The sequence below is a fragment of the Prionailurus bengalensis genome, chromosome B4 (genome assembly GCF_016509475.1).
Source record: "Prionailurus bengalensis isolate Pbe53 chromosome B4, Fcat_Pben_1.1_paternal_pri, whole genome shotgun sequence".
NCBI classification, from domain to species: Eukaryota; Metazoa; Chordata; class Mammalia; order Carnivora; family Felidae; genus Prionailurus; species Prionailurus bengalensis.
The window spans coordinates 134565002-134579385 of record NC_057358.1 but is presented as its reverse complement, the minus strand read 5'-3'; the positions used below and the strand labels follow the sequence as shown (position 1 = coordinate 134579385).

General features: G+C 51.2%; 1 protein-coding gene across 1 annotated transcript in view; it reads right to left on the bottom strand.

Annotated features, from left to right (window-relative positions):
- ZC3H7B (zinc finger CCCH-type containing 7B) overlaps positions 1–10267 on the bottom strand; it is a 60842-nt gene extending 50575 nt beyond the window's left edge. Inside the window, exon 1 of the mRNA XM_043562715.1 lies at positions 9853–10267. The gene's annotated coding sequence lies outside the window, so the exon portion shown is untranslated. The remainder of the gene's footprint in view (positions 1–9852) is intronic.
- Between the last annotated feature and the right edge of the window lie 4117 nt (positions 10268–14384).

Sequence of the window (14384 nt, the reverse complement as noted above, 5' to 3'; positions counted from 1 at the left end):
ACACAGATGAATGCAGTTTGTTGTTTTTTTTTAAAGATGAAAGGTGGGGCACCCGGGTGGCTTTGTGGTTAAGCATCCGACTTCAGCTCAGGTCATGATCTCACAGTTTGTGAGTTCCAGCCCCGCATTAGGCTCTCTGCTGTCAGTGCGGATCCTCTGTCCCCTCTCTCTCTCTGGCCCTCCCCTGCTGGTTCTCTCTCTCTCTCAAAATAAATAAACGTAAAAAAAACACTTTTTTTAAAGATGGAAGATGAATAAGCTCGGTAGTCTCACAATGAAACAATGCCGATTTTCTGATTCTGATAATGTACAACCACCATATACCATCAGCAGGGGAGGGTGGGTGAAGGGAATTCTTTGTACTGTTTTTGCTACTTCCTGTGAATAAAAAATCGAAAAACAAACAAAACCTTCACGACACCCACTACCAGGAGGATGAAGGCCAAGCGGCTCCCCCCAGGCACACCACACCATAGGAAGTACCTCGCCTCCCCTCATGACTGGCCTGGACTGTCACACTCCGACAATGTCAAACCCAAGCTGCCCACTCTGTGTGGAACAGCCTTCACACCCACTGCTTCCTTCCCACCCTGGCTAGTGCCCGGCGCCTCTTTAAAGCTCAGCTGAGGTGGCTCCTCTACCGGGAAGACCCTTTCCCCAACCCCCAGCTAACACAGCACCCCAGCTCGGCACAACCATTGCACTTACCCTAGCTAAAGGACAGCGTGTGCTTATGTCCCCCTCTCCCTAAACCCTGAGCTTCCTGAAGGCAGACGCTGCATCTGATTCATCTCTGGGCAGCACAGAGAAGCCGCGCTCTCCAACCTATTCTCCAACTATGTGAGCGGAATCTCACAGACCCTCGAATAACAGCAAAGGTGCTGATTTCAGTTCTTTATTAAGCGCTCTCGCCTACCAGATATTGTTCAAAGAGCTTTAAATAGGACACATAATTCTCACAACACGCCATAAGAAAATACTATCATCACCCCCATTTTACAGATGAAGAAACCGAGGCACAAGGAGGTGAACTAACCTGCAAGAGTTACCCAGGCTATAAGGGACAGAGCGGCGACTTGAACCCCAGCAGTTGGGCTCTGGAGCCCACACACTCTGACCTCCCGACTCCAAGGTGCTTCTCTCCCATCCCCGCGGGCTGCCTCCAGCCTCATCTCACACTCCGCCAGCCTGGCCCTCACCTACCCCAGGTTTCATGAAAGGCGAGCGGTCGGTGCCAGATTGGCCGCGTATCACAGATTCGCCTCGTATACTGCATGAACACTACCTGAGGTTACGTCATCTCCAAAGATGCCTGGCACTTCTCCTGACTCACCGGGCCCTCGACAGCTTACTCAGAGACCAGCAAAGGTTCAATTTCGCCATCCTCGACCTCACCAGTCAGAATTCTTCCGGGTCTGCACGAATCCCTTCCCCACGGTCCCCGTGCACCCTGTCTGTCCACCTGAGGCCCCTCTGCTCCAAAGAGGCCGAGCAGGGGTCTTGGCTCATTTCTGGAGGTTATGTGCTGGGTGTCATCCACCTTTTATGCCAAGGGTTTTAGGCCTGCGGCCCCCAGAGAGAACTCAGGAGTCCATGAACTTGGATGGGAAAACACTTATAAGTTTTTTTCACTACCCCCTACCTGGTATTTAGCATCCCCTTCAATTACAAAGGCAGGCAACACGCTGCAATAGTGTCTTGCTAAGAATCACAGCTCTTTCACATTTCAGCTACTGCAGGCACAACAAAATATTGTTGACACTCATCACAACTTCAGAATTATGGCGCTTTTGTTAGACTCACTGCCAGATCTGGTTCTCAGTGCACTGATGAAAAGCCCAGCTACGGTTCGAGAGAATTGGGTTTCCTTTGCAATCCTGCATATTTTACTTTATGCGCTTAAAAACGGTATTCTGAGAAGGTGTTCACGGGCTTCCCCAGGCTGCCCAATGGGTCTGCAGGACAGAGATGATTTAGAAGCCCTGTCCTAAGGAATCATGTTTATCCCTACAATAATCTCAAAGGTAGGTGCCACCATGTCCACTCTCCACAGAAAAGCTAGGCTTGAAAAAAATAAAATAGAGTCTTGGGGCACCTGGGTGGCTCAGTAAGTTAAGCATCCAACTCTTGATCTCAGCCCAGGTCTTGATCTCAGGGTTGTGAGTTCAAGCTCCGGGTTGGGCTCCACACTGGACATGAAGTCTACTTAAGGGACAGGGGGTGGGGGTGGGGGTGGGGGGGGGGTGGAGAAAAAAAGGAAAGAAAAGAAAAGAAAAAAATAATCTTTTAAAAAGAAGTGAGGGTTGGAGAGACCGCGACTTGCCCAAGGCCACCCAGCAGCTGAGGAAGAAAGCCAGAAGCAGCATAGGTACCACCTCAGGCTCCACCAGAAACCACCTGTCAAGGAATGACGGAGAGAAAAGGACCACCCACAGGCCTCAGCAACTTGCAATTTGTTTTCTTTTAACTACCTCGAACAGAAACCAAAGTTCAGGAAACCTCCCTCAGGCCTCCCCCACGGCGCCACCGCCACTGTAAGTCAAACTAAGAGTCAGCAGTTACAAAGGGCTTTTACGCTCTTGCCTTACCCTCCCAGCTACTTGGGGGCCAAACTGCACAGGAAGGGTTCAATCCCACATCTGTGACTCCAGGGGTCCAGGTTCCAGCTTCTTCACAACTTCCCAGCTATCAAGGGAGATGAGATGTTTAAACTAACTTTTCTTTCAAAGGAAGGTAACAGAAGCTCGGGGCACCTGGGTGGCTCAGTCAGCTGAGCATCCGACTTCAGCTCAGGCCATGATCTCCCGGTTCGTGAGTTCGAGCCCTGCATCGGGCCCCGCACTGACAGCTTGGAGCCTGGAGCTTGCTTCGGATTCTGTGTCTCCCCCTCTCTCTGCCCCTCCCCACTGTGCTCTGTCTCTCTCTGTCTCTCTCTCTCTCAAAAATAAATAAATAAATAATAAACCTTAAAAAATTTTTAAAAACAAGAGAGATGCATTTCTATATTTCTCACACTGCTGGCACCAGCATGGTCAGGGTCTGGGGAGAGTGGAAGGAAGGAAGAAAATAAAGAAAAGAAAAGAAAAGGAAAGGAAAGGAAAGGAAAGGAAAGGAAAGGAAAGAAACAGAAGCTTATTGCAAAAGGCTTGGGAATTATGGGCAAATATAATACACGGGGGGTGGGGCGGGGAGAAATCATCCAGAGTCCCATAGCTCAGAGTGATCACTTACTATTGTGGAGTGCTTTTTCTTTTGAGCAATTGAGAAGTCACTGGCCCTGGGCACAGAAGCTCAGGAATCCTTGTGGTCATACCACTTGGGCACCAAGAGTGTTCCATGGATTGCTCAGCCCGCTTCACTGTCTGAAGACAGAGAGGCAGGCTGGGGCAGTGCAAAGGACTCTGAGCCCGGGAGTCCGCCACAGCCCCAAGCTGGCTTTCAGGGCACCTCTCTGAACCTCTGTTTTGCCATTTGGAAGAGGGAGCTAATGACACCCAACTTGCAAGGCTGCTTTGCAGGTTTATATCGTGGGCCCCTAACCCCCACATCCAAGAGGAGATCAGAAATTTGTGTTTCTGCTGAACCTGTACTGTCAGAGAGCGCTGGCAACTTGCAAAATTACCCTGTAAGCGCTTTTTGATCAGTCAACACCAATTCCTTTGCAGTTTATCTATCTAGGCCACTCTTTTTTGGCAAGGGCTGATCTGGACCACCCTGCTACTATTATTCATTTATCCAACAAATAGCCAAAGGACACCTTTATATGCCAGGTGCTGGGGGAACAGGGTTAATAATGTCCCTGACCTCGTGGAGCACGTGGTCCAGGCGTGGGAAGACAAATAAACAGGGCAATGTTAAATGCACAAGACAAGTGAAGCTACAGAGAGTGACAAACACGCTGAAATAGGAAATGTGGCAGGAAGTGATGGGGGGCAGGGGGTAGCGGTGCTGGGAGTTTAGGGATGGCCCTTCGGGGAGGTGGCATTTAAGAGAAATAAGATGGAGCCCACCATGGGAACACAGAAGGTAGGTAAGCGTGCACCGGCAGAAGGTACGGCAACGACAATGGCCCTGAGGTGGGAACAAGTTCAGAATGTTCAAGGAAAAGACAGAAGGCCAGTGTGACTGCAGCGCTGGAGTGAGGGCAAGCCAAGCAGGAAGCAAGTTTCGAGGGGCAGAGTAAGGCTGGTTAGAAGGCTGCATGCAAGCCACACTGGGGAGCCAGCACTGTGTTCTGAGTCAGGAAGCTACTGGGAGGTTTTCAGCAGAGGAGTGACAAGGTCCCACTTAAATCTTGAGAAGATCCCTTACTGAGGCTGCTGCATTGAAGACAGATGACAAGAGGTGAGGCTGGAAGTTCAGTTAGCAGCCTACGGCAGTGGTCCAGGCCTGGATCGAGGTAGGCAGTGGAGAAGATTCAGGAACATTCCGGAGGTTATGGCCACCACAACCACGCTGTCACACCAGTGGCCTTTATAGTTTTCAAATCCTCTTCATTTGAGCCTCACAGCAAACTCAAGGAAGGTAGGACTGAATCAGTGAGGCCATTTCACAGAACAAGAAATTGAGGCCAAGAGTGATAATATGATTGTGCCCCTGAACATGCAGCTAGTATGTGCTGCAGCTGGGAGTGAAACTCAGGCCTTTGGACTCCTTGCCCTAAGTTCTTCTGGCTGCAGGGGGACAGGGCATGACATGGAATGCGCCAGAGCACAAGAGCACAGATGGACCTCTGTTAGCCCCAGAAGGGTCACAGCCTCCACTTCCCCCTGCAGCCTTCACAGGAAGTGCTCAGTGGATGCTCGCTGGCCGGCCCCAGCACTTAGGAAGACGTGGCTCTCGGTCCAAGGGAATGTGACACCCTGTCCCCTTTCCAAAGTCATAGCAGGGACAGGGTAGCAAGAGCTGGAGGCTGGACCCCTCAACTTTCTTCTGCAAAAGAGGGACTTCTTACCGTAAAGGGGCATCGAGAGGATTAATGAGAATATGGCCAAAAGCACAATACAAACAACAGATGATTGGGATTTCCAGAAGGATAAGAAAAGACCTTCATGGAGACTAAAATAACTTGAGGGGTGCCTGCCTGGCTCAGTCAGCAGAGCACGCGACCCTTGATCTTGAGATCATGAGTTCAAGCCCCACGTTGGGTGTACAGACTACTAACTAATAAAATAACTTGAAGGTACTTCTCCTGCATAGCAGCAAAGACCTTGGGCTCAGGGGTGTCATATGCCTGGCTCTGTCTGACCCCTCCCCGCCGACTCCCTGCTCTGCCACAGCCATGTGATCCTGGAACATCAATCTCCTCATCTGCAAGATGGGGCTGCTCATACGTGTTCCTGCCTCCAAGAGCTGTGAAGCGGAGTCAATAAGAGAAGACCCACAAAGCGCCAGGCCACACACAGCAGCCTTAAATACGCGCTGGCTGGTGTCACTACTGCCGATGCTGCCATCAAGCCTGCGTTGTCAACCTCGGATTCGGGGCTTGGGATGTGCGGCCGAACTGAAGTCGGCTACAGCTGGGTTCTGGAACGCAGCAGTGGTCCCCACAGCCTGATGCAGACACAGTGCTCGTACACCTGCAGAAGCCATCAGGGTACTCGCAGGGGAACAGACTTCCTAGGGAAATAAATAAGACGGGAAAGGAGCCCCGGAGCTGGTGATGACAGAGAAGAGGAAACTGAGCCCGTTTTCTAGGGGCCATTAAATGTGATGAAAGGAGCTGGCTTCTGTGGAGGCTCCTGGGAGCAGACACGTAGCAGTCACTTCATCAGCCTGGGCCAAGGCTCCGGCTTCGGGTTGCAGTGGGACCTCCTCAGAGGACACCTCCTCCTCTTCCACCTGAAGTTACCACTGCGGGGGGGGGGGGGGGGGGGGGCCCTGTCGCTCTCCCCTCCCTGCCCTGCCTCTCCCAGCCACCCCTCGTCCCACGCTGGGCCAAGTCAAAAGCCAGGCTGCCTGGTCGTCCAGTTCTGCCACTTAACCTCCCTTGACAGTTTCTTCATCTGTAAAATGGGGACAATCAGAGTGCCTACCTTCAGGGCTGTTGCAAAGATTAAGTAAGCTGATCTAGGAAAAAACACTCACAACAGGGCTTGACTATCAGTAATTGCTGGATTGGTTAGTGGCTAAATGATGACAAACTTAAAAACCCCTCCGCTTCTAGTTCCTCTCATCGACTCTCCTGCCCCCGATCCCCAGGCACTGGGCGTCTCCCACAGCTTACCATCACACACACTATCAAACCTCAAGGCTTGCTTTCAGAAAGGGAAATTTAGGCCCAGAGAGCCCAAGGGACCAGAGCGGTAGAGCCTGACTTGAACTTGATCTCGTGCCTGCCACCCACACGGTGGCCGCACCAGGTGACCTGCCCCGTTGTTTACACTGCCTTTGCCCGACTCGGTGCCTCTTCTCAGAAAGCCTTCTCTGGCCTTTCTTGAACCCGTCTCTCAAATGTTCGAATGGCACTTCTACAAAGACCCTCCACCCTGGGGCAAAATAAACCTTCCTCCTCTACACTTGGGGTATAATTCAACATGACAACACACTGGCCGAAAGCGTCCTCCTGGCACCTCCACTTGAGCCTGGGGCACAGGGGGTGAATCAGACCCAGTTCTGCTCTTGGGAAGCTCGGGTTAATCAACCATATCTCCGTCCTTTCCAATCTACAAGCTACTTCAAGGTGTCAAGCCAGACACCCATAGGCATTAGGGAAATGGACTAAGATTCCACACTCAGGGCCCAGACCTCCTTCACCACCATTCATCCTGCCTTCTCGAGGCATGCTTCCAGAAATCTCCTAAGTACTTTCTTTCCTTTTTAGGTTTATTTAGAAAGAGAGAGCGAGAGAGAGAGAGAGAGAGAGAGAGAGAGAGAGAGAGAGAGAGACAGTACAAGCAGGAAGAGGAAGAGAGGGAAAAAGAGAATCCAAGCAGGCTCTATGCTGACTGTGTGGAGCCCAATGCGGGGCTTGATCCCACAAACCGCAAGACTATGACCTGAGCCAAAACCAAGAGTCGGATGCTTAACCGACTGAGCTACCCAAGCGCCCCAGAAATCTCCTAAATACTTTCACAGGACCAGGCCCTGGGACATACGGTAGTTCAGTACAACTCCCTGGCCTTTTGGAGAGCCTGCCGGTCTTTGGGCTTAAGCCCCCATCCCCACTGCATCTGCCCAGTCACACTATCCTGGTCTCTACATATTCGAAATGGAGGTGGTCCAATTGTGACATCCATTCCAACGTAGCACACTCAACAGTCACAAAGGCCTGGGTTCAAATCCAACTGGGTGACATCGAGCCAGCCACATTAATCCTGTGCTCTTCAGTTTCTTCATCTGTGAAATGGAGATAACAATGCCCACCCCTCTTCAGTTCGAGTCATGATCTCATGGTTTGTGAGTTTGAGCCCCCGTCAGGTTCTGTGCTGACAGTGTGGAGCCTGCTTGGGATTCTGTCTCTGTCTCTGTCTCTGTCTCTCTCTCTCAAAATAAATAGATAAACTTAAAAAAAAATAAGAATAATGCTCACTCCTCTTACCACTGTAAGAATCAGAGAGAATGTACGTCAACCTCCCAGCACAGAAGCAACCATGGTGAGCTCAGGAATTCCTTCCTCTTCTGTCCCCCAGCCAAGCCTCCCCATTCTTTCAAGCTCAAGATCCACTTCCTGGAGGAAGCCTCTCCTAACTTTTCCAGGTTACCCTGAGAGCTCTCTCTCCTGTTCACTCCCACTGCATTGACTCTGGTATTAGAGCATTTCCTGGTCCTATCGTGGGTTCCGGTCAGGCTCTCAGTGACAAACTCAACCCCAAGCCTGCCCTTTAGCACCTCACCATGCTCACAGGAGACATTTGAAAACTAACTTGTTATGGTGGCCCAGGACTCTGGAAACACTGAAGATTTGGAGCCAGACAACTAAGTGGGAATCCTAGCTCTGCTATGTGACAGAGAGACCTTCGATTCTATAAGCCTCAGGTTTCCCACCTGGAAAATGAGGATTGAAAAATGCCCACCTGATGTGGTTGCTATGGAGGACAGATGAGCCAGCATATGTGAAAGCCCTTTTGTTATAAACCAAAAAGTGCTATTTAAGGGATTCTTATTTTCAGATTCTCCAAGCCAAACCTACTGACGCCTTAACTTTCTTATACCTAGAGACTAGCTCATCCCACAGAGCTTCTTAGCCCCAAATAATCCACCCACACCCACATTCTTAACTGTCCATCGCAAACAAAAAGCCAACAGCCTGTAATTCACGGCATCCACAGAACATAAACCTCATCCCAGCTCAAGGACCAACAAAAATCTCTCTCCCATGCTCAGATCTCATCCCTCCTGAACATAGGTTTCTCCTTCCCAGCTTAAGGTACCCCATGCCTCAAACCTGTTCCAATAGCATTTTGGCCATGCATCCCTTGTATGCAGTCTAATTTCTGTGGGATGTCAAAATGGGGAAAGAAGACCTTGGCGGGTATGGTTGGTTGTATGTGGGGAGAGGGGTTGTAGTAGTCTTGGTAGTAGACGTAAAGATTCTGCCGGAATTTTGGGTTAAACAGTTGCTAAATGTACTATAATTATCGTGTTTGTATGAAAAGCCAAGGATCTGCATTCTGCTATTTTCATGGGGCTGGATGAATTGCAGACGCTGAGGAAAATGGTAAGAAGTTGGGGTTCAAAGTCTGGTACCTAGGCACCAAAGTCTGTGTGTGCAACCTAAGAGAAATGAAATCCCTAACAAAGCTGCTGTGGGCCCCCAGTCCCCCACTCCAGGCCCAATATGCTTTTCTACCCCAGACTCCCCAGCCCCCCTTTCCGGCCCCCAGCCCCTTCTCTTCCCCGTTGATGCCCTGTTGGCACCCCAGCCATCGGGGTCAGAGTAAATCGTTCCTACGATTTTTTTTTCTTCCTGGGAAAACTGCTTTGTCTGTGTGAAAGACCCCCAAACCAGACATCTTATAAACATCCGAGCCAGACAGATTTTAAGGGGGAAGGGCGGGGGGGGGTAGGCCCGAAGGGGTCCCTGAGGCCCTCTGAGAGTGGGAGGAGGGTCCGAGACCCGGGTCCGCGGCTCCGGGGCGCCCATCCCCGCGGGGCGCCCCCCAGGTGCTGGAGCTGCGTCCCCCCACCCCCACCCCGCAATCCCCGCGCACTCCCCGCCCGGCGGCCGGGCCGGATCACTCCTTCGAGCCCAGAGATGAATCCTGCGACCGGAAATTCCCCCCTACCCAGACCGCGCCCCCCTTTCCTGCCACCCCCTCCCCCCGGGCCGGGCCGCAGGCCCCGGATCCCCGGGCTCGCGTGGCCGCGGCAGCCGGCAGAGGCGACCCGTCGGCGGCCGCGGTCCACGGCCCTTGCTGCGGTCCCTCCAACTCTTGGCGCTGCGCACACAAAAGGAAGGGGCGCGCTGCCAGAGACGCCCCTGCCAGCCTCCTCGGCCCCCTTCGCGGGGGCCGGCAAAGCATCCGCGCACCCCAAAGCTCCGGACGCCGGGGCGGGAGCCCCCCACGACACAAAATTCCAAAGCACCCCCCCCTCCGGGAGCTGCAGGGACAGCCAAATCACCCAGCGGCAGGTGCCCCCGGCCGCACAACTTTGAAACTTTGGGGCAAGGCACGGGGAAGGGGAGGGGGAGCCCCAAAAAGGAGGAAATGAGGATTTGGCGGCTCTTGCTTTATTTCTGCAAAATGCACTTTCCAGGTGGCCCCGCGCGGCTCCGGCCTGGCCCGGATCCCCCGCGCCTCCGCCCGGCCCGGCCCCCGGGCGCCCCCGAGCCCTCCCGCCGCCGGCCGCCGGGACGCGGTCGGGCCCCGGCCTCTGCCCCTCCGGGCTCGGGCCCCGCGCAGCACTCACCTCGGCCGGGCTGCGCTCCCCGCGGGCCTGCGCCGAGCCCGATAAATGGTATGCTATGACTAGAGGTATGATTACGTTATTATTATTAGTAATAATAAGAGTAAATGCTATTTAATTACGGGCGGCCGCATCCTGCTCCCGGCGCCGCCGCCCCGGCAGCTCCGTCCATGTGGCTCCGGAGCGCTTTACTTTCATTTCCAGCCCCTTCGGCCGGCCGCTCGCGGCAGCACCCGCTGGAGGCACCGTCTCCCCGCAGCTCTTCCTCCTCGGGTCCTAGAGCGCGGCTTCCCTCGCCTGGCGCCCGGGGTGGGCGGCGCGGGCGGCGCACCTGGGGGCGGGGAAGTCCCCCTGCCCCGTGGTAAGCTCATGCCTGGAATCCACCTTTATTTTCTTTAAACGTGGCCTGCCCTTTCAGGGCCTTTTCGTTGGGCAAGTCTGCATTTCTGGACTGATGCTGGTCAGACTCCGCGCCACGGCCCTTCCCCCTGGGTGTAAAAGGCCCCCCGGGTTGCCAGGTGCTTTCACTGCAGGCTCCCCCAAACCTTAGCTGCTTGTGCCCTTTTCACGGATGACGACCGGAGGCTCAGAGAGGAATCAGACCCTCAATCGGCTGGTGTTTTATGTGTGAGATCTTTCCAGAAAGGATTTGAGGCTGCTTAGAAGATCCAATAGGTGAAGGGAGATTAACCAGAGAGACTGGCTGTATTTCTTGCACCCTTGGTACTGCCTCAGAGCTGGTCAGGACCAGACTGGATTTGAACCCAGAGCCTCGGATCCCAATACAATGTCATCCAGCTATTACTACCTGTTCCATTGATTCCCGAGGACTCCCACATCTCTGTGAGAGATTTCCTTCTTTCCACCTCTTAATTTTGTGCACACATATATATGCACGTATATTTACACATATGTATATGTATGTGTATGTATATATATATATGTATATATATATATTATGTGTGTGTATGTATATACACGTGTGTATGTGTGCATTTAATTTATTGAAGATCAGCTGTGAGCCTGGTGGACTTTTATAAATGTCATCTTTTCCCCAAACATTTGTCCCAAACACATCTTAGAAGCTGGGATACAGCGGTGGAACACATTTTAAACATTTAAACACACTGTGGTAAGTGCTAGGTGGGACAAGAACCTGGGGCTGTGTCTATTTACTTCATTCTCACAAAGATCCCAGAAGGTTGGTTTTGGCATGCCCGTTTGACAGATGGGAAACTAAGGCTGGGAGAGTGACCCGTCCAAGGTGGCAGTTCTGACTCCAGAGCCTGTGTGTTCTACACATGATTTCTACTATTTGCCTTAAGGAAGCCTTGAAAGGCGGGGTGGCGGGGAATGCACCTGCACCATCCGAAATTTCTCAGACTCTTTTTTCTGTGTGTGCTTTCTGTCTCCTAGACACTCTAAGATTAAAGACCATAAAAGGTAGCTTCTGGCATGAAGAGGATGGGGATTTTTTATTCAAAAATGAAAAGCTGAGATACTCCTGAAACCATTGTTGCACTTGGACGTAAATTAAACAAATAAATGTAATTTAAAAAAATGAAAAGCAGTGTCCAGAGACCTTCAGAGTGGGGTTCGTTTAAAAATGAAACTTTTTTTGGGGCGCCTGGGTGGCGCAGTCGGTTAAGCGTCTGACTTCAGCCAGGTCACGATCTCCCGGTCCGGGAGTTCGAGCCCCGCGTCGGGCTCTGGGCTGATGGCTCAGAGCCTGGAGCCTGTTTCCAATTCTGTGTCTCCCTCTCTCTCTGCCCCTGCCCTGTTCATGCTCTGTCTCTCTCTGTCCCAAAAATAAATAAATGTTGAAAAAAAAAATTTAAAAAAAAAAAAAAGAAACTTTTTTTTTTTACAGAAACCACATATTTGCTTTTGTTTTAATTTTTTAACGTTTATTTATTTTTGACAGAGAGAGAGAGAGACGGAGTGTGAGTGTGGGAGGGGAAGAGAGAGAGGCAGACACAGAATCTGAAGCAGGCTCCAGGCTCTGAGCTGTCAGCACAGAGCCCGACACAGGGCTTGAACCCACGAACCGTGAGATCATGACCTGAGCCACCTAGGTGTCCCCAAGATGATAAGTTGAAGGCAGCCACATGTATAGCCTGGCAATTTAGGGAGGTGGGGTGGTATGTTGGCATTAGGAAGGCCAAGGTGGGTCAGAGTCCCAGCTCCCACCACTTGCTAGCTGGGGGACCCTAGACAGTCTCACAGCTTCAGTTTTCTCATTTGTAAAAAAAGGACAAGAACAGGGTTGCCCGGCTGGCTCAGTTAAGCGTCCAACTTTGGCTCAGGTCATGATCTCACGGTTCGTGGGTTCAAGCCCCGCGTCGGGCTCTGTACTGACAACTCAGAGCCTCCTTGGGATTCTTTCTCTCCCCCTCTCTTTACTCCTCCTGCTCAAGCTTCTGCTCTCTCTCTCTCTCAAAGCAAATAAATAAACTTTTTTAAAAATTTAAAAATAGGGGCGCCTGGGTGGCTCAGTCGTTTAAGCGTCGGATCTCAGGTTACGATCTCACCGTTCGTGAGTTTGAGCCCCGCGTCGGGCTCTGTGCTGACAGCTCGGAGCCTGGAGCCTGCTTCGGATTCTGTGTCTCCTTCTCTCTCTGCCCCTCCCCCACTTGTGCTCTGTCTCTCAAAAATAAATAAATGTAAAATAAAAAAAAAAAATTTTTAATAAATAAAATTTAAAAAAAATTAAAAATTAGGATAAGAACACCTAATAAACATAACCCCTTTACAACTTACAGTGAAACACTCTTGACAGTTGATGAGATTAGACACCACTATTTTTTATCACTCCCATGTTACGGAGGAGAATGCTGAGGCCAGTTGGACCACCACATCTTGCCTCAAATGAACTAGCTGGTAAATGATATAATTCCACCATCCCAATCTGCCAGGACAATAACATTCTTTTTTTTTTTTTTAATTTTTTTTTCAACGTTTATTTATTTATTTATTTATTTTTTTGGGACAGAGAGAGACAGAGCACAAACGGGGGAGGGGCAGAGAGAGAGGGAGACACAGAATCAGAAACAGGCTCCAGGCTCTGAGCCATCAGCCCAGAGCCTGTCGCGGGGCTCGAACTCACGGACCGCGAGATCGTGACCTGGCTGAAGTCGGACGCTTAACCGACTGCGCCACCCAGGCGCCCCAAGGACAATAACATTCTTAAAAGACTGTCTGTCATTTAAAGGGGATTCAGCTGGACATCAGCTCCCCCTTTCAATTGGAGATCAACTAAACTATCTAAGCCGCCTGAGATGGTAAATGGCCTTTACAACATGTCAACCCTATGTGGTGGTGTTTTTGAAAGAAAACTCTCGAGGCTGGCACCAGCAGGCTGTTTTCTGGGAAGCCCCAAAATTATGGGGCAGCAAATGCTCTGCGTCCTCACATTAAAGCCTAAGTAGCAGTAGACCACCGCTTACTTACTGTGGGCCAAGTACTTTGTACATGTTGATTCTCTTATCCCCTCCCCCCCCAAAACCCTATCAGATGGGGACTGTTTTTACCTATCTTGAGGTGAAAAAACACACAGAGCAGTTAAGTGATTTGGTTGAGGTCACACAGCTAAGAAAGAGGCAGAAACAGAATTTAGTCCCTGGCCTGTCTCCCTAGAAAGCCTGACCACTGCGCCATGATGGAGACAACTTAAGTCTGGATGCATCCTTTATTGCATCTGAGGACCAATCACCGGAGAGGGTTGCTAGAGAAGGAGAGTCAGACACTCATGCTCCCACCTTTCAGGAAATGACAGTTATGTCTTTCACTTATCCCTTCTCCAGTGATCACCTCCTGTACCAAGCTTAGGCCTGCCATGGCCTGGCAGCCAGAGAGGACTGGGGAGAGTCTGAGTGCATGGCAACCCTTGCCACAACCATGTGCAAAGTTTATTCCTTCACTCAACAAACACAAAGGTTCATTGCCAGGCCCCACACTGGGTCCTAGACTACAGAGAAACCCCATGTCCCCACAGCTCCAGGAAAGTCCCAGATCCCAGCCCTCCAGCAGGGGACCTTAACCTGGGGCAAGGGAAGTACAACTTGAGGCTTAGGTTGGTGATAATAAGAGTACTTTCCCTATAGGGTCACTCTGAGGATTAAATGAGTGCTTGCATGCAAAACATTGATAAATGTGCGACTAAAACTAAGTAATATGTTCTTCTAGGAACTAATCATAGAATTCAGATTCTCAGAGATGAGAGTGACTTAAAAAGAGAGAAGCGGGGGATCCTGGGTGGCTCAGTCGGTTACGCATCCGACTTTGGCTCAGGTCATGATCTCGTGGTTCCTGAGTTCGACCCCCATGACCCCCATATCTGGTTCACTGCTATTAGTGCAAAGCCCACTTCGGATCCTCTGTCCCCCTCTCTCTGCCCACCCCCCACTTGCGCACATGCTCGCTCGCTCTCTCTCAAAAATAAATATTTTTAAAAAGAGGGAGAGAGGGGCGCCTGGGTGGCTCAGTCGGTTAAGCGGCTGACTTCAGCTCAGGTCATGATCTCGAGGTCCATGAGT